The sequence below is a fragment of the Lithobates pipiens genome, unplaced genomic scaffold (genome assembly GCF_037356315.1).
Source record: "Lithobates pipiens isolate NorthernLeopardFrog02 unplaced genomic scaffold, aLitPip1_a1.2 Scaffold_8, whole genome shotgun sequence".
NCBI lineage: Eukaryota > Metazoa > Chordata > Amphibia > Anura > Ranidae > Lithobates > Lithobates pipiens.
In genome coordinates, this window is record NW_027507903.1 from 626,767,000 (window position 1) to 626,786,723 (window position 19,724).

Here is a 19,724-nt window from a genome sequence, read left to right on the forward strand (position 1 = left end):
TGGCCTGGCACACAGTGTGGATGGCAGCATAGAGAAGGGGCTTCTCTCTTCCCGCGGCCCTTCAGCCTAACACTGACACGATACACACCTGTCATGGGCAAACCCAACCAGCTACTATTCGGAACACCTGCACGGCGACAGACGAAAATAGACTCTGGACTGCCGCACTCTTCAGAAAAAACACTGTTCTTTATTGGAAGATCACATCAAAAACTCAACAAACACAGCAGACAAAGAAAAAGCTGATGTTTCGCACTAGCAGTAGGGCTTAATCATATCAATCACAGCACAGAAAATGAGTTAAATACCATGTCTAATTAGTCAATTTAAATAGTTAATGAAATAATGAAACCCACATGATACAATGATCAAAAAGTAAATATATTCTTAACAAAATACAAAAGTAATAACTTGAAGATATAAACCATGTACTGTAAATAATAATAATTAATCATATATCACTAAAGGATAATTTAATGTGACCAAATGTGATTGTGAAAAAAATGAAATGAAAATGCATCAAAAGTGAAATTCATTATGAATGTGAATTATTAAGTGAACCAAAAAAGGTAAACTTTATGACATAACTTACAAAATTCTAATATATGATATTCAAATATAAACATAAATGAATAAAATCAGTGTATACATGAAATAAGTGGAATAAATGCGTGAACATTAGGTAAGTGCTCTTGTCCATATGTGAGTGTGGCTATAAAGCAGCTTCCCACACATGGACCCCAGAAATTAAAAAAAAAACACATATGTATGTCAAAAACAGATACTTAATTAATGCTAATAAATGGAAAGGTTATCAACCTCATTGTATATATCTCATTATACTGTATATGTATGTGTGCATATGTGAAGCCATATAAACATGTAAAAAGCATGTGAAATAATCATCTGTAAAATACAGTATGTATCTGATGTACCATAAAGCGGACAAGCTTTGATCGGCTAATGAAAACACATATACATATGGATTAATATCTCCCCATGTATACAAATGTTGCACACATAGCTCCATAAAGCCCCATAAAGGGGAAAATAACGTTTTTTTTTTTTTTTTTTTAAATATTCATAAAGCATACACAATATATATAAATCTTAAATATAATATAAATGTAAATTCAAATCCCACAGCAAAACCCCTGATGACCTAGATGTCACAAACAGCCCTTAAAACCGGTATAGACCTCAGCGTAAAGAATCATGACCAGCTAATTGACTATAAGACAAGAACATGAAAAATGAACAAGTAATGCACAATTAAAGTGGTAGTTAACCCTCAAAGAATGCAAAAAAGCAGCATGAGACGACACACAATGTGGACTAGTACATTAACATCAAGAGATGGTTTAAAACATTATCCATGTACAGTGCGACTGAAAGTCGCCCATCAAACTAAAGATCACTCTAAAGACAATGATTAAATAGTGCACTATTATCAAAAACAAATTGTCCATATACGGTGCGACTAAAAAATTCACTCATCGAGCTGTAAATAAAAATAAACCACGAGTAAACAGTAGAGTAATCCTATCCTAAATATAAATAATAGGCAAAGAGTAGAGCAAAAGGTACCTGCACGGCGCTCTGCTTCGGTTTCCGAGATCTCACAATATAATGGATTTATTCATATTCCAGCAGCGGTCCTCCCGCGGTGCAGGCTCAGCCAAGGTGGTGCTGGTTGAACACGAGGAGGATTACAGCAAGAAGTCTCAGGCTGATTCAGAGGATATGGTGAGACAACGCCCCCCCCAGATCATCCCCTCTCCTATGCTGATATGTCCCTGTTTGTGGCTGACATAAAAAAACACTTTCACCTCTGCCATAACTGAACAAAAAGCTGGCTTGCTGACACTGAATGAGAAAATGAATAACACTGAATGATCAGGGCATAAGTGGGACAAAGCTATCTACATCTGGTATCAGTTTCAGATGCTCACATTGCACAACTTATTAGAGTTAACCGTCACCTAGAGGTTCTGGATAACAGGGGCAGGAGGCATAATATTAGGGTTCGGGGAGTGCCAGAATCAATTGCCACTAATTAAAGCAGATCCACCCTATCCTACATTTTTAATAATCTACTATAGAGGCCAGCAGGCATGCTTATTGACTTTGAAAGAGCTCACAGAGCCCTCAGACCTCATCCCAGCGAGTCTGCACCCCCAGAGACATAATCTGCTGTCTCCCAAATTACAAGCTCAAGGAGGAAGTTCTGGCTCAAGCCCGTCAGAATGAGCACATCTCTTTCAATGATCACAAAATTGCTCTCTTCCAGGACCTCTCTCTGATTACCCTGGGCAACCACAGGGCTCTGCACCTGCTATTAGAAGTCCTCAGATAACATAGCCTCTCATACAGATGGAAATTCCCCTTTGCTCTATCTGTTAGCCCTTGTACACATGGTCGGAGATTCAGTCGGAATGTTTCCTATCGGACCGTTTTGTCGGATATTTCGACTGTGTGTGGTCTGCATCAGACTGTTTCCGTCGGAATATTCGACGGACCAAGTTTTCCAACTTGCAGGTAAAATTTTCCGACAAAATGCTCCTATCGGACATACTCCGATCATGTGTAGCCTACTCCGATGGACAAAGTGCCACGCATGCTCAGATCAAATTCCTAGACCAAAGCTATTGGCTACTAGCCTGAACGTAGTCCCGTCGTAATGAAATAACGTCATCACGTTATGTACAATCGGATTTTCCGACAACTTAGTCCGACCGTGTGTATGCAACATCACTTCCGGACCTCTTCCGGAATTAATCCGTCGGAATTACTCTGACCGATTTGGTTGTCGGAATCTCCAACCGCGTGTACAAGGGCTTAATCACAATGGGAACCAGCACATCCTTAAAACACCAGAGGATCTACCAATGTTTTGTGAGGCCCTTCAAACACCTCATGTGGATATTCCAGATTGGTATTGAGAGTTTCACCTCCCTACTCTGTCTCATAGCCCACCAGTAACACCACACTCAACTCCTACCAAATGTGCCTAAAAAGGGTAAATTTCAATAATAACATGGAGCAGATCAGTCAAGATTCACCCAGGCAACTAGGAGTATGAGAGCCAAAGAGTATACCTGAAGTTAACAGTGCTCTGACTTTGTGCCCTGGTGTTTTTTTTCTATACGAGCCATCTCAGGCAAAGCTACGGTTTCTCTGCTTACACAGGTTGACCTGTTGATGTTGTTGATGTTGATGTTGATACCTGTTGATGTTGATAACTATTGATGTTCACGGTGTTGCCTTAATGTTCCTATATACTCTAAATAGGTACCTAAACTTTGCACTCTGTTTTTAGTTGTTCACTTGACCATATCATCTTCAGCCCCTGTATTTAATGGTCATTTTTATCTAGACTTCCGCACCACCCATTATCTCAGGATATTGTGACAAGCCCTCTGAGACCTTCAATGTATTACGAATCCTGGCAAGCGCCTGACGATCATATGGTCATGTGCCTTTTTTTAATACCTGTTGGATATCCCTCCTTTATGTCTTGTTCCTTAAATGACCTGTATATTATGATTACAATAGTAATAGTTACATCACTATCCTGCAGGAATGCTCACAATAGATGACCATATGTGTTATGCCCTTTGAAGTCTGCATGAATCATCTCTCTGATACTATGAATCTTACTGGTTTGTACCCTTTTATAGTTTTTGTATAGTCAGTGTTACATATGCTTGCTTCCATTACGTTACGATGAGCCATGGGAATTAATAGTTGTTACTCTCATATTTGGATAGTTTATTTGTCTCTAAACCCTCTGGCTTGTGCCTCCCACGTACCCGCCTGTCTTCTTTCCCTTAAGTGTTTTGGATTGCACTGTTGTCATTCAATATTTTGAACATAACTTAACCACTTCAGCCCCGGAAGAATTTACCCCCTTCCTGACCAGAGCACTTTTTGTGATTCAGTACTGTGGCGCTTTAACTGACAATTGTGCGGTCGTGCAACGAGGCTCCCAAACAAAATTGACGTCCTTTTTTCCCCTCAAATAGAGTTTTTTTTTGGCGGTATTTGATCACGCCTTTGGTTTTTATTTTTTGCGCTATAAACAAAAAAAGAGCGACAATTTTGAAAAACTTATTTTTTTTTACATTTTGTCATAATAAATATCCCCAAAAATATTAAAAAAATATTTTTTTCCTCAGTTTAGGCCGATACATATTCTTCTACATATTTTTGTGCAAAAGTTATAGCGTTTACAAAATAGGGTATAGTTTTATGGCATTTTTATTAATTTTTTTTTACTAGTAATGGCGGCTAGTGATGGCCGAACGGTTCGCCCGGCGGTCGTTTCGCGGCGAATTTCCGACTTTCGCCGTCCGCGGGTTCGAACGCCTTTTTCCGTCGTTCGCCCCGGCGGACTTACGTGTTTAATGTATACAAGAACTTTAACCTTTCGTGACACGTTTATCATGTGTTACAGGACAACCAATTGAGACATGACAGCTCATGGACACTTGGACATTCCCCCTAACCTATAAATACACCCGATCCGGTGGCCATTTTACATTCTTTCTTCTGTCACTGTAGGGAAAGGATCCTGTGTGGAGTAGGGACAGAGAAAACGCTAGCTATTTGGTACACAAAAGTTCTTTTCAGGACTGGTATAGGTGTTAGGTCAGCAGCCTGAGTTTCTTTTGTCAGTTTAGATAAAGGGACAGAGCGCTGTATGCTGCTATTTTAGGGACAGCTCAGCCAGATTAGTCTTTCTTCATCATCATCATCATCATCATCATTAGCTGTTACTATCAGGTCCACAAAAGAGCTGTTCCAGCTAATCGTTCCAGCCTACTCTTTTTTGCCAATTTGTATAGGGACAGGCAGGAAGCAGTGTGTCAGGCAGTGAGGATAATTTTAAAGACTTGCTGTTACTATTAGTTCCACAAAGGTTCTTTTCAGGACTGGTATCAGTGGTACGGTAATAGGCTTGTACACGTATAATATTCTTTCTTCCAAATATAGAAAGAATATTATACTTGACTGCTGCCCTTCTGCTGCAGTCTGCTAATCATTCACAACTCACTTGTTCCACAAAGCTCTTTATCAGGACTGGTAACTTGGTCTGTCTAGGGTGCTACGGTACATAGGCTTGGGTGCGGTACAGTCTGCTGTTCTGTAAGGACCGCTATCGGTCCACAATACATAGGGTTGCCGTGCACTACTGCTGACCGCTGCCCTATACTGCAGCAGTCCTTCATTGGTATAGGGACTGACGTACAGTCTGCTAATCACTAACACACAACCTGCTTGGTCCACAAAAGTTCTTATAAGGACTGGTAACTTGGTATAGGGTGCTACGGTACATAGGCCTGAGTGCGTTACAGTCTGCTGTTCTGTAAGGACCGCTATCGGTCCACAATACATAGGGTTGCCGTGCACTACTGCTGACCGCTGCCCTATACTGCAGCAGTCCTTCAGCGGTATAGGGACTGACGCACAGTCTGCTAAACACTAACACACAACCTGCTTGGTCCACAAAAGTTTTTATAAGGACTGGTAACTTGGTATAGGGTGCTACGGTACATAGGCCTGAGTGCAGTACAGTCTGCTGTTCTGTAAGGACCGCTATCGGTCCACAATACATAGGGTTGCCGTGCACTACTGCTGACCGCTGCCCTATACTGCAGCAGTCCTTCATTGGTATAGGGACTGACGTACAGTCTGCTAATCACTAACACACAACCTGCTTGGTCCACAAAAGTTCTTATAAGGACTGGTAACTTGGTATAGGGTGCTACGGTACATAGGCCTGAGTGCGTTACAGTCTGCTGTTCTGTAAGGACCGCTATCGGTCCACAATACATAGGGTTGACGTGCACCACTGCTGACCGCTGCCCTATACTGCAGCAGTCCTTCAGCGGTATAGGGACTGACGTACAGTCTGCTAAACACTAATACACAACCTGCTTGGTCCACAAAAGTTCTTATAAGGACTGGTAACTTGGTATAGGGTGCTACGGTACATAGGCTTGAGTGCGGTACAGTCTGCTGTTCTGTAAGGACCGCTATCGGTCCACAATAGATAGGGTTGACGTGCACCACTGCTGACCGCTGCCCTATACTGCAGCAGTCCTTCAGCGGTATAGGGACTGACGTACAGTCTGCTAAACACTAATACACAACCTGCTTGGTCCACAAAAGTTCTTATAAGGACTGGTAACTTGGTATAGGGTGCTACGGTACATAGGCTTGAGTGCGGTACAGTCTGCTGTTCTGTAAGGACCGCTATCGGTCCACAATAGATAGGGTTGACGTGCACCACTGCTGACCGCTGCCCTATACTGCAGCAGTCCTTCAGCGGTATAGGGACTGACGTACAGTCTGCTAAACACTAATACACAACCTGCTTGGTCCACAAAAGTTCTTATAAGGACTGGTAACTTGGTATAGGGTGCTACGGTACATAGGCTTGAGTGCGGTACAGTCTGCTGTTCTGTAAGGACCGCTATAGGTCCACAATAGATAGGGTTGACGTGCACCACTGCTGACCGCTCACCTATACTGCAGCAGTCCTTCAGCGGTATAGGGACTAAGAGTTTTGTCACAGGGTCATTTAAAAAATGACATGCAGAGGAAGAGGCAGGCCCTTCCGCAGGGGTGGTAGGGGTAGGGCAGGAGCAACAGGCTTGAGCCAAAGTGGGAAGTTGCAGAAGGTGCGTTCAATTACTTTAAAGGATGCACCAGACTTGGTTGAGTGGCTCGCTCAGCCTTACTCTTCTGCACCCTCCTCATCCTCTCGATCTGCACCCTCTTCTTCACTCTCTGCTATGTGCACCCCCAAAGACACTACCACCAACAACACGACCACCACCACCACCACCACATACCTTCCGCTTGAGTCACTGGAATTATTTTCCGATCCATATCAAGAGGACATTTCTGATGCGCAGCCACTCTTGGTATTGGATCAGGAAGAGGAGGTAGCAACAAGCGCTACTCAGCAGTCTGACGCCAGTACCCAGATCAGCCCAAGGAGGAGGTTGGTCCCCGGTGTTGCTGCCTACTCTACTTATAGCGGTGGGGAAGGTGACGTTGATGATGACGTGTCTAGTGATGTCACGTGGGTGCCCACAAGAGAGGAAGAGGAGGGGAGTTCAGAGGGAGATATGGACCAGCAGATAGGGAGGAGAAGCAGCAATGACTTACATTGCACAGCAGGGACAAAGCAGACTGCAAATGTATCAGGAGCGAGTCATCGACCATGTACGGTCACATCTGGCGCTCCCAGGACACCGGCACATGGCTCCGCAGTGTGGGCTTTTTTTAACGTGTCCGCTGCTGACAATAGCGTTGCCATCTGCAATCTTTGCAGTCAACGCGTTAGTCGCGGTAAGCCCAATACTCACCTAGGGACGACCGCCTTAAGAAGGCACATGAGCAGCCATCACCGAGCCCAGTGGGAGCAACGGAACACACAAAGCCACACTGCAGGCTCTCACCGTCCAGCCTCGTCTTCTACTTCTCCTTCTCCTCTCTCCTCACAATTGTCCTCCACTCCACCTTCCATCACGCCAAGCTCACATTTTTCTGCAAAAAGGCAGGCTTCCGTGGGCCTAATGTTTGAGCGTAAAAAAATGATGACGCCGGATAACCCTCTTGCCCAACGGTTGGCGGCTGGCTTGTCAGAACTCATAGCCCGCCAACTACTGCCATATAAACTGGTGGACTCGGAGGCCTTTCGCAAATTTGTGGCCATTGGAACACCACAATGGAAGGTCCCAGGAAGGAAGTATTTCTCAGAGAAGGGCATCCCAGAGCTATATGGCCATGTTCAGCGGCAAGTGAATGTATCTCTGGCACACAGTGTCGGTGCCAAGATACATCTGACCACAGACACGTGGTCTAGCAAACACGGGCAGGGAAGGTATATCAGTTTTACTGCCCACTGGGTGAACCTTCTGACGGCCGTCAAGCATGTAACCCGTGGCACCCGTGTAGATTTGGTTTTACCGCCACGGATTGCATGCAGGCCTGACTCTTCTTCTCCTCCTCCTACTCCATCCTCCTCCCTCTCCTCCTCAGCTGCCTCCTCCTTTTCCGCTGCTAGCGTCTCTTCCACTGCACCGCCCAAGCTCCCCAGAACCTATTCCACATGCCAGGTGAGACGTTGCCATGCCGTGCTGCGTCTGTTGTGCCTGGAAGCAAAGAGCCACACTGGCCCGGCACTCCTTTCAGCTTTGCGTTCACAGGCAGATGAGTGGCTAACACCGCTCAATTTGACAGTTGGTAAAGTGGTGTGTGACAACGGTGCCAATCTGCTTAGCGCATTGAAACAGGGCAAAATCACGCACGTGCCGTGCATGGCACACGTCTTAAACTTGGTCGTGCAGCGATTCCTTGTCAAATACCCTGGGGTCCAGGACATCTTGCGGCAGGCAAGGAAAATCTCGGCCCATTTCAGAAGATCTTACACGGCCATGGCTCGCCTTGCTGACATTCAGCGGCGACACCATCTGCCGGTCAGACGTCTTATTTGCGATTGCCCGACGCGATGGAACTCAACCTTCTATATGCTTGATAGGCTGCTCCAGCAGAAACGTGCAGTTAACGTCTACCTGTATGAACTCTGCGAAAGAAACGGTTCTGGGGAGCTGGGTTTTTTTTCACCGCGCCAGTGGCTGCTCATGCGCGACACATGCAGACTTCTGCGGCCATTTGAGGAGATCACCAAACTGGTCAGTCGCAGCCATGGCGCCATCAGTGACATGGTACCTTATGCCTTCTTTCTGGAGCGTGCATTGCGTCGTGTCATTGATCAGGCTGTGGAGGAGCAGGAGCGGGAAGATGAGGAAGTCGCAATGCTGGATGAATTCCCAGGGGGGGCTACTCTATCTGAGACAAGTCAACAACAGGAGTCTGATGAGGAGTCAGAGGAGGATGGTGCCGGGGCGGATGAGCAGGAGCAAGAAGAGCATGCTTTAAACCTTTCTGGGATCCCTGTTGTGCGAGGATGGGGAGAGGAGAATGAAGAGGACGACATTATCCTGGATGATGAGCAGGAGCCAGGCCACCACACCGCTTCCACTTTAGTGCAAATGGGGGCCTTCATGCTCCAGTGTTTTAATAGGGACCCCCGTATAAAAAGCATGAGGGTCAAGGACCAGTACTGGGTGGCAACGTACTTAGACCCCCGGTACAAACACAAAATGGCGGAAATGTTACCGCCGTCGCAGAGGGCTGTCAGAATGCAGCACTTCCAGGCCTTGCTTCGAGAAATGCTGCATTCTGCTTTTGCGTGCGCTGGCAGAGGAGCAATTCCCACTCCCAGAGAAGGATTTGCGGGTACCAATCCAACAGCGCCTGCAAGAAGAGGCCGGTTTGAAGATGTGTTGGTGACTTCGGATATGAGGTCATTCTTTCAGCCGACCCATCGACAGGTGTCATCCGGATCCAGCATCAGGGAACGCCTAGACCGTCAGGTGTCCGACTACATTGGGTTAACGGCCGATGTGGACGCTCTGAGGAGTGATGAACCCCTAGACTACTGGGTGGGCAGGCTTGACCTCTGGCCAGAGCTTGCCCAATTTGCAATCGAACTGTTGGCTTGCCCCTCATCCAGTGTCCTGTCCGAAAGGACGTTCAGCGCAGCAGGGGGGATTGTGACCGATAAGCGTACTCGCCTAGCTCACCACAGTGTTAACTACCTCACATTTCTAAAAATGAATGAGGCATGGATCTCGGAGGAATTCAACACATGTGATCAGTAGACCATGTATATGTCTATAAACAATTTTTGGAATCAAGCACACAGACCTTCTTAATTCATTTGGCTCACTTCCCTGACCCAAAAAAGCACACCGTACTATATGCCCCTACCCTCCTCTTTGAAGAGGTTGAGCGGTGTCATATTTCTACTGGGGCTGCTTATTATGAGGGGTTCCCACCATCCCTGTGCTGTGCTGACTTCCTCCTGGGTGTTCTTATTATGAGGGGCTCCCACCATCCCTGTGCTGTGCTGACTTCCTCCTGGGGGTTCTTATTATGAGGGGATCACACCATCCCTGTGCTGTGCTGACTTCCTCCTGGGGCTGCTTACGGTGCTGCTGTCAGCGCTGTATGTCACGGAGCTGCTGTCAGCGCTGTATGTCACGGAGCTGCTGTCAGCGCTGTATGTCACGGAGCTGCTGTCAGCGCTGTATGTCACGGAGCTGCTGTCAGCGCTGTATGTCACGGAGCTGCTGTCAGCGCTGTATGTCACGGAGCTGCTGTCAGCGCTGTATGTCACGGAGCTGCTGTCAGCGCTGTATGTCACGGAGCTGCTGTCAGCGCTGTATGTCACGGAGCTGCTGTCAGCGCTGTATGTCACGGAGCTGCTGTCAGCGCTGTATGTCACGGAGCTGCTGTCAGCGCTGTATGTCACGGAGCTGCTGTCAGCGCTGTATGTCACGGTGCTGCTGTCAGCGCTGTATGTCACGGAGCTGCTGTCAGCGCTGTATGTCACGGAGCTGCTGTCAGTGCTGTATGTCACGGAGCTGCTGTCAGCGCTGTATGTCACGGAGCTGCTGTCAGCGCTGTATGTCACGGAGCTGCTGTCAGCGCTGTATGTCACGGTGCTGCTGTCAGCGCTGTATGTCACGGAGCTGCTGTCAGCGCTGTATGTCACGGAGCTGCTGTCAGCGCTGTATGTCACGGAGCTGCTGTCAGCGCTGTATGTCACGGAGCTGCTGTCAGCGCTGTATGTCACGGAGCTGCTGTCAGCGCTGTATGTCACGGTGCTGCTGTCAGCGCTGTATGTCACGGAGCTGCTGTCAGCGCTGTATGTCACGGAGCTGCTGTCAGTGCTGTATGTCACGGAGCTGCTGTCAGCGCTGTATGTCACGGAGCTGCTGTCAGCGCTGTATGTCACGGAGCTGCTGTCAGCGCTGTATGTCACGGTGCTGCTGTCAGCGCTGTATGTCACGGAGCTGCTGTCAGCGCTGTATGTCACGGAGCTGCTGTCAGCGCTGTATGTCACGGAGCTGCTGTCAGCGCTGTATGTCACGGAGCTGCTGTCAGCGCTGTATGTCACGGAGCTGCTGTCAGCGCTGTATGTCACGGTGCTGATGTCAGTGCTCTGTATTACGGTGCTGCTGTCAGTGCTCTGTATCTCCTGCACCCTCTTGTTTGCCTACCCTGGTCCCTGACCTTCCCTCTCCTCCATTGCCTTCATTAGCTCCATAGTCCTGAATTGTCAGAACAATTTCCCAAATAAAAAAAAAATGCTTGTAGTTATCGATCCCAAATTCACCTCATACATGTATTATGCTATTGTCCAGGTGGTGGGACTACGTGCTACCCCCTAATAATTACCCCGTGGCCGCAAATTCGACCTAAAGGTTTGCGAAATTCGCCTCCCATTGAAGTCAATGGAGCCCGCGGCGAACGGTCGTTTTCGCGAACGTTTGTGTCCGTTCGCGTTTCGCGTTCGCGAAACGTCCCGTCGGAAGTTCGTCCATCACTAATGGCGGCTATCAGCATTTTTTTAGTGACTTTTACATTATGGTGGAAACATCGGACATTTTTGACACATTTTTGGGACCATTGTCATTTATACAGCAATCAGTGCTATACAAATGCACTGATTGCTGTGTAAATGACACTTGCAGGGGAGGGGTTAACCACTAGGTGACAGTGTAGGAGTTAAGTGTGTCCTGGGGTGTGTTTCTAACTGTGAGGGGGCATGGCTATGTGTGACACATCACTGATCTCTGCTCCCAATCACAGGGAGCAGAGATCAGTGACACAGTCACTAAGCAAAACGGGGAGATGCTTGTTTACATTAGCATCTCCCCGTTCTTCTTCTCCGTGAGACAATCGCGGGTATACCCATGGCGATCGAGTCCACAAGACCCGCAACCAGACTCATGGAGCTTGTAGTGGGCACACACGCCCACAGGCTGCCTTTTAAAGGGCAACATACAGGTACGTGGTTCTGCCTGTACGTACCCTTCTGCCGCAGTATATCTGTGTGAGGCAGTCAACAAGCAGTTAAAGAGCCCCTCCACATTTAGTAGAAGAGTGCTGTTTGATATCTTTGTACATACATTCCATAATTCAAAAGGGATCTTTTCCTAATCCCCTACCCACCCTTTTTTTTTTTTTTTTCTTGGTGAATAGTGGTCTCGTATACCCTTATTAGTCTTTGGCTCTATCAGAATGGCTTACTCCTCTCTTGGGAAAAATCCCACCTAGATTTCACACAATTTACGAGGTCTTAATATTCCTAAGGGAGCTTAAAAAAGTTAAACCTTCCTTCATATATTTCAGAGATGCATTTTCAGACTCGGACAATACCAAGACTGTTTGATAGACACTTTCGTGAGGTGTACCATGTGCAAAATCTAAACCACAAATCTAATGGTGTGTCCATTCTGATACATAGGCATGCAAATTTTGGGCTAACACATTAATATGTGGACCCTCAAGGTAGATTTTTATTCCTAAAAGGGAAATCACATAACAAGCCACTGACTTTGGCCAATATACAGTATACTTCCTAATTCTGACCATCTTGCATTCTGCCGTCAAATTGTTGATGAGTTAAAGGGTTTTTCTACGGGATGTATCCTGTTGGAGGAGACTTTAATGTCCCTATGCACCCTCTACAGGACACCTCCAATGGCAAGTCTATTCTGAAAAAGATTAAAACCCTACTGAATTCATTATCCCTAGTAGATGTATGGTGCCTGGTGCACCCCACAGGTAAAGATTTTACGTATTATTCTGCTTTGCACAAAAAACATACACATATTGACTATGTGTTTATTACTCAGTGTGACTTTATTACACTCGGCCCACATAGGAATAAAATCCCTCTCAGATCACTACCCAGTGTTGATCTCTTTGAACCTGACAGATGCACCTAGCAAAACTGTGCAGCTGACGACTGAATCCTACTTTTCTATCAGATTCCAATATTTCCCAACTAACAACATTAGCAATTAAGTCATACTTTCAGCTTAATGAGACAGACGACATGTCTCCCATAATGGTATGGGAGGCACGCAAATGTGTCATACGTGGCAAAATTCTCTGTTTCTCAGTTTTTTGAGAAAATTTATGATTTGTAAACCCAACATAAACAGTCCCGTGCAATAACCGTTTCCGACTAATTGCTGGCGACGCATGCAAAATTACAATCACTGCATTTCTTGAGGCCCCCATTACTGAAGATGAATTAATGTTGGCAATTAAGACTCTAAAGCCCAGTAAAAGCCCACGCCCTGATGGGTTTATGGCACACGATTACAAAGCCTTCACTGACACTCTAAAGGCGCTCTTTCTACATGCCCTCAACCATCTCAAGACTCCCCAATCTATACCCAAGGAATTTACGATGGCTCACATAGCTCTTATCCTGAAACCAGCTAAAGACCCGACAGATTGTGCTAGTTATAGACCAATTTCGCTGATGAATCTGGATCTAAAGATTTTGGCAAAAATGTATTGGTCTCGAGGAGGTGGGGTTTATACCGGGGCAGGAAGCTTGTGACAATATCATAAAGACCCTCAACCTAATTCATTGTGCTCACACGGGAGAATTTGAAGGTCTTCTGCTGTCCACTGATGCGGAGAAGGCCTTCAATCATGTGGTATGGGATTATCTATTTACCACCTGCAAAGACATTGGCTTGGAGAACCATATGCTGTCTTGGATTACAGCATTGTACCATAAACCACGGGCTCAGTTTAAAATAAATGGCACCCTCTCCGAAGCGGTACATATAAATAATGGTACAAGACCCCTATCCCCTCTCCTGTTCATATTATTTTTAGAGCCCTTTATCTCCTTGATCAATTCTAATCCGGACATAGGGGGTTTTCAGTTAGGTCCCAACACATATAAAATATTTCCTTTTTTTCCTTACTTAACCGCATATTTCTATTCCCAACCTGGTCAAAGCATTTCGGCTTTTTGGTTACAAATCTAACATGAAAATTATTTATTTTAAATCAGAAGCTCCTAACCTCCCTCTGTCATCTAACTCACTATCTAGGGCACGTTCCTCTTGTTCATTTAAACGGGAGAATTTGGCGCTTACTTATTTGGGAACCAGACTTACCGTCAAACTCGCAGACATATACCTATCCAATTTCCAAACCCTGTTAAATGACATACAGCAAGACCTGAAAAAGTGGACGACTAGACCTTTTTCGTGGTTTGGTAGGGTAGCTATACTCAAGATGGTAATATTACCCAGAATCCTATACCACTTTCACACCTTGCCTATTCCACTCCCCCACAAATTTTTCAAACAACTCTATACAATCATTCGCACTTTTATTTGGATGGGCCGGAAACACCTTAATAGGCTTACCGTTCTCACCAAGCCTAAAGAGAGGGGGCAGCGGACTCCTGGATTTTAAACTTTACCACTATGGGATACATTCAGCTAGAATCCTAGACTGGAACTGCTACAGTGAGAAGAAAGACTGTGTCTCCCTGGAAGGGACCTTATCGCTTTTGCCCCTTAAATCCCTTCCGTGGATTCCTTGGAAGAAACTGCCACACACTATACAACAACATCCACTACTCGGAGCGACCCTGAGAGCATTTCATAATGTAATTACACATTATAACCTATCCTCATCCCCCAGTCCACTCACTCCCATCACTCAAAACCTGGACTTTCCTTCCGGCATCTTACCTCACCCATGGACCAACACTCCCCCTTTTACTGACACATTGCATCGCTATAATTGTTAAACGCTAGGGATGCACTGATACCGATATCGGTATTGGTGCCGATACTTGCCATTTTCGGGGGTATCAGTACTACTGAAAATGCACCGATACCGGAAGTGACGTCAGCTTGGGCAGAGCTCAGGAACCGGATAAGGTTGCAGTCTCTCCACACGGTGGTGAGTGCTGTTACCCTCATGACATGTGTTTTGCTGCTGCTGTTGCTGCTGCACCTACTACATGGCTGCCACACATGGAGAGCATCCTCCTTACACCATGTTCCCTCATGGTGGCCGATGAGTGCCCCACTCTATTTCTAACTGTTGCTTGCTTGACACTATTTTTTATATAACATATTCTGTGCAATTTGCACTTTAACAGCTTTATGACCAGCGTTTCAATTCCTCATATTATGGTGAAAAATTTAAATTTTTCATTATTTAAAAAAAAAAATGGTCACATGACCAAAATCAGGTATCGGTAATTGGTATCAGTGAGTACATGATGTCAAGTATCGGTACTCATACTCGGTGTCAAAAAGGTGGCATTAGTGCATCCCTAATAAACGCACATTTTTTAGACCCATGACTCCCTTTGAATAAAACTGCTTTTTGGGAACCCCAATAACTAAGTCTACTACCTCACACATGGACCAACACTCCCCCCTTTTACTGACACATTGCATCGCCAACAACAAGCTGAAATCTTTTGACTCCTTAAAGTTGAATATAGGTCCTCAGAGACCACCTTTCTTCTGGTCTTACTGCCAGCTGCACAGTTATGTGTATACCTCTCATGATAAACGCAATTTTTTTAGACCCATGACTCCCTTTGAATCCATCTGCTTTTCCGGAAACCCCAATAACTAAGTTTACTACACTTATGTACTTTTGGCTTCAGGAGGCCAGAAGTGAGGAAGCTCACTGTGCCCGAGCACAGTGGGAAAACACACTCCAAACAAATTTTACTGATGAACAATGGAAACAAGCTTCAATCTTCCCTCACAAATGTTCAATCAGTACAAGATTACAGGAAATGTCCTACAAGTTTTAACCCATTGGTACGCCACATCTGACAAAATTAAAAAGTGGTACCCACTGTCCTCGGATTCGTGTTGGTGATGTGAACAAGCACAGGCCCTATTTTACATATGATGGGATTGCACTCTTCTAATGCCTTTCCAAATCTCCCTCCAGTCATCCTCGTCCAGCTCCAGTTTGTCCCCCACCCATTTCCTGCAGAGGGAGGACAACTCGGGGTCGGCAGCAACCAGCAGGGACCCGTAAAGCTGAGACACGGGTTTCTCCAAGTCCTTTACTCGAAGGGTGGATTCGAGCTCCGAGTATGCCAATTCAACAGGTTGACCTAAGAACTGACACCTGTATGCATGAGCAATTTGAAGATATCTAAAATGGGCCTGTTCAGGCACATTAAATGTGGTGCGAAAAACATGAAAGGGGGTGAGCTCTCTGTTGGTGATAATATGCTCAAGGGTCAGTATTTGTATTTGGCCCAGGCCTGTGGATCCGGGATGGTATTGAACTATGATAGGTTAGGGGGGTATGAGGAGACCAGGAGTTTGGCTGGGGTTCCCTGAGCGCCTCACCCACCTTCCATGCCCACATAGTGGTACGCATAGAAGGGGTGAGATGGTGAGGCGTTTTAGGCCCCCTGAATAGCAACCCCTTCAAGGCCTCCAGAGACCCCACTATAGCCGCCTCCAGCACCACCGCAGAGTTGGTCAGGTCTGGCTGCAGCCAGCAATGGATGGTCACAAGCTGAGTGGCCAAGAAATATGAGTGGCCAAGAAATACTTGTGGCAATCAGGGAGACCCAAGCCCCCACTGTCCACAGGCCTGATCAGAATGGTGTATTTAAATCTAGGTGGTTTAGGCCCCCAAATAAATGAGAGGAAGAGTTGCTTAAGAAAATTAAAGAAGTTTTGGCCAGCCATTGTGGGGAGTTCCGAAAAATGTACGTAAACTTAGGGAGGACTTTCATTTTGAGAAGATTGATGCGCCCAATGAGGGAAAGGGGAATATTGCTCCACGCCTTCAGTTTGGTTTTAATTGCTATCAAGACAGGGTCAAGATTGAGCCGCACAAAGTCCCTACTCTCTCTTGAGATGATAATACCTAAATAGGTAAACTGATCAACCCACTGGAGTGGGAGAGAGGAGGGTGAGGAGGACCTGGCCCCCTCATCCACTGGGAACAGCTTGTGCCAGTTCACTTTCAACCCCATGAAGGCAGAAAAGGCATCCATGATACTGAGTGCGCCCCACAGAGAGTCACCAGCATCATTCAAAAAAAAGCAGCAGATCATCTGCGTAGAGAGCCACTCTCTCCTCCAGCCAGCCCACCCTAAGACCACAAATCTCAGCCGAGCTCCCGAGGGGCTCAGCAATAGGCTCCATGGCCGGGGCGAACATAGCTGGGGAGAGAGGGCATCCTGTCTGGTGCCCCTCTGCAGGGGGAACAGAGGAGACAGAGAGACATTCAGTTTAATGCATGCCATGGGACCGATATACAGTGTGCATATCCAAGCAATACATTTCAGTGGGAAACCCATTCTTCTAAGCACCCACAGATATACCTACTCCACTGTGTCATATTCTTTTTCCATATCAAGGGTGGCAATGGTCCTAGTGCCCTGGTTAGTATGGGGGGCATGCATATTAATGTCTGTGGACCTACTGGGCATAAAGCCCGTTTGATCAGAGTCAATCAGGGATTTTATTACTCTATTAAGTCTAGTGGCCAGTAACTTGGTTAGTATTTTTAGGTCACAATTGAGAAGTGTGATTGGTCTGTAGGAAACGCACAGCTTAGGGTCTTTATTAGGCTTTGGAATGAGAACGATATAGGCTTCCCTCAGAGAGGATGGCAAGGAGCCTTGTTGCAAACAGGCTTGAAACATCTGAGCTAGTTTGGAGACAAGTAGTTCTGTGTGGGTTCTATAATACTCTATGGGCAGGCCATCCGGCCCCGGAGTTTTACTTGCCGGGAAAGAATTAATGGCCATTGTGACTTCTTCTGGAGTGACCGAGCCATTGTGAGGGACCCAGAGACAGCTGGCGTACAACATGCTGTATTTAATGTCCTTTACATGTAGGCGCCAACGGAACTCATTAAAGGACTTCCTCTTATGCTGCAGCTCAGCTGAGAAATCCGGGAACAGTTGGACCGAGGAGTTTCCAGATGGAAGTGAAGGGTGTTTGCGGGCTTTGGAAAGGATCCTGTCGCGGTCCCTGAAGTTAAGGAAGCGGACCAAGAAGGTTTGGGGATTTGCACAAGGGATAGTGCATCCTGTGGGTACACGGTGGGCGCGCTCAATGACATAGGTCGGGGAGACATCTGCGAGACCTAGCAGTTTCCTGAAGAACTCTTCCGTGGACTCGGCTGGACGATCACTCTCCTCTCCCTCCAGGAGACATTGTTCCGTCTTACCCTGTTTTCTGCATCATCGGATTAGGTGAGAAACAGTTGTAATGTGCCTTGCAAGTCCGCTATGTTTAGTGTGAGTAGTCGTAAGGTCTTCAGTGGCAGAAAGTCTGGATTCCGATTCAGTCAGTCTACCTCTGATCTTATCTAGGTCATTTCTAACATCTACGATGTACCCCATACTCATTCACATAGGGTGGGGGGCCGGGATATAGGGGGATTATGATAAGCCCCCTGCCCACAGACCCTGACAACCAACGGCTGGGGATGTCGGGAAGAGGCCCTTGTCCTCATCAACATGGGGACAAGGTGCTTTGGGCCCCCTTCCCCAAAGCACCCCCTTCCCCATGTTGAGGGCATGCAGCCTGGTACGGCTCAGGGGGGGGCACGTGCTCGTCCCCACCCCCTTTCCTGACCAGCCAGGCTGCATGCTCGTAAGGGTCTGGTATGGATCGTGGGGGCCCCCACTCCCTTTTTTTGGTGTGTGGGTTCCCCTTAAGATCCATACCAGACCGAAGGACCTGGTATCGTCTTGGGGGAACCACATGCATATGTTTTTTTACATTTTCGCGGGGTTCCCCTTCAAGATTCTCAGCACACAAGTCGCGCAGCAAGTCGGATCATCTTGATCCGACTTCTGGTACGACTTCTATTCAAATCAATGGGCTATCATAGGGGACCATTGGTTTTGAATAGAGACAGAAATGCCGGACGAGGCTTAATACAGCGCTAAGCCTCGTTAATTTGTGTTTAACACCTTTTAATGGCGTCTGACATTTTTACAGCTCTAGCGCTGGAGCCTCAGAACGCATTGGTCCTGCGTTTTTTTTACAGCTTAAAAACGCCTATGCCATTTGCAGCTCAAAAACACCTAGGTGGGCATGAAGCCATAGACTAACATGGACATGCATTTTTAAGTTGCAAAAAAATTCAAAAAAGCAGCTGTAAAAACATCGTTTGCATGAGGCCTAAAAGAGTAATTTTTAATCAGGATCACAAGGCTATTTCCTCTTTAGTTGGGAGTAAACAAAGGCCAAAGAAAATATTGTTTGAGTTGTTTAACCCCCACACATTAAGTCAATATATGAGTAGAACATTCAATTTTAAAATTTCATGTATATTATTTGTGTTTTTACTTCCAGTGCAGCAGTCAAAAGAGTTCAATGTATGTCAGTACAAAATTTGTACTGTAAGCAAGTTTTTTTTGTCAGCAATTAAATTTTTTCTTTTCAATGTTTTTATTGAGATTTTTAGGGCCGGTTAACACAGGGGGCGATGCGAGGCGACACCGACTTGCCTCGCCGCGACCTGCCGCGACTTGCAAATGACTTCTGTATAGAAGTCAATGCAAGTCACCCCGAGGTCGCCCAAAAGTAGTACAGGAGCCTTTTTTCTGAGTCGGAGCGACTCGAGTCGCTCCTCTCAGAACGGTTCCATTGTACAGAATGGGGGCGACTTGTCAGATCGCGGCACGGCAAGTCGTGTCGCCCCCTGTTTGAACCGGCCCTTAGCAGAGTTAGTTACAACAAGGGTTACAAAACAAAAAAAAATAATATATAGTAATAAAAGTAACATAACACAGTATA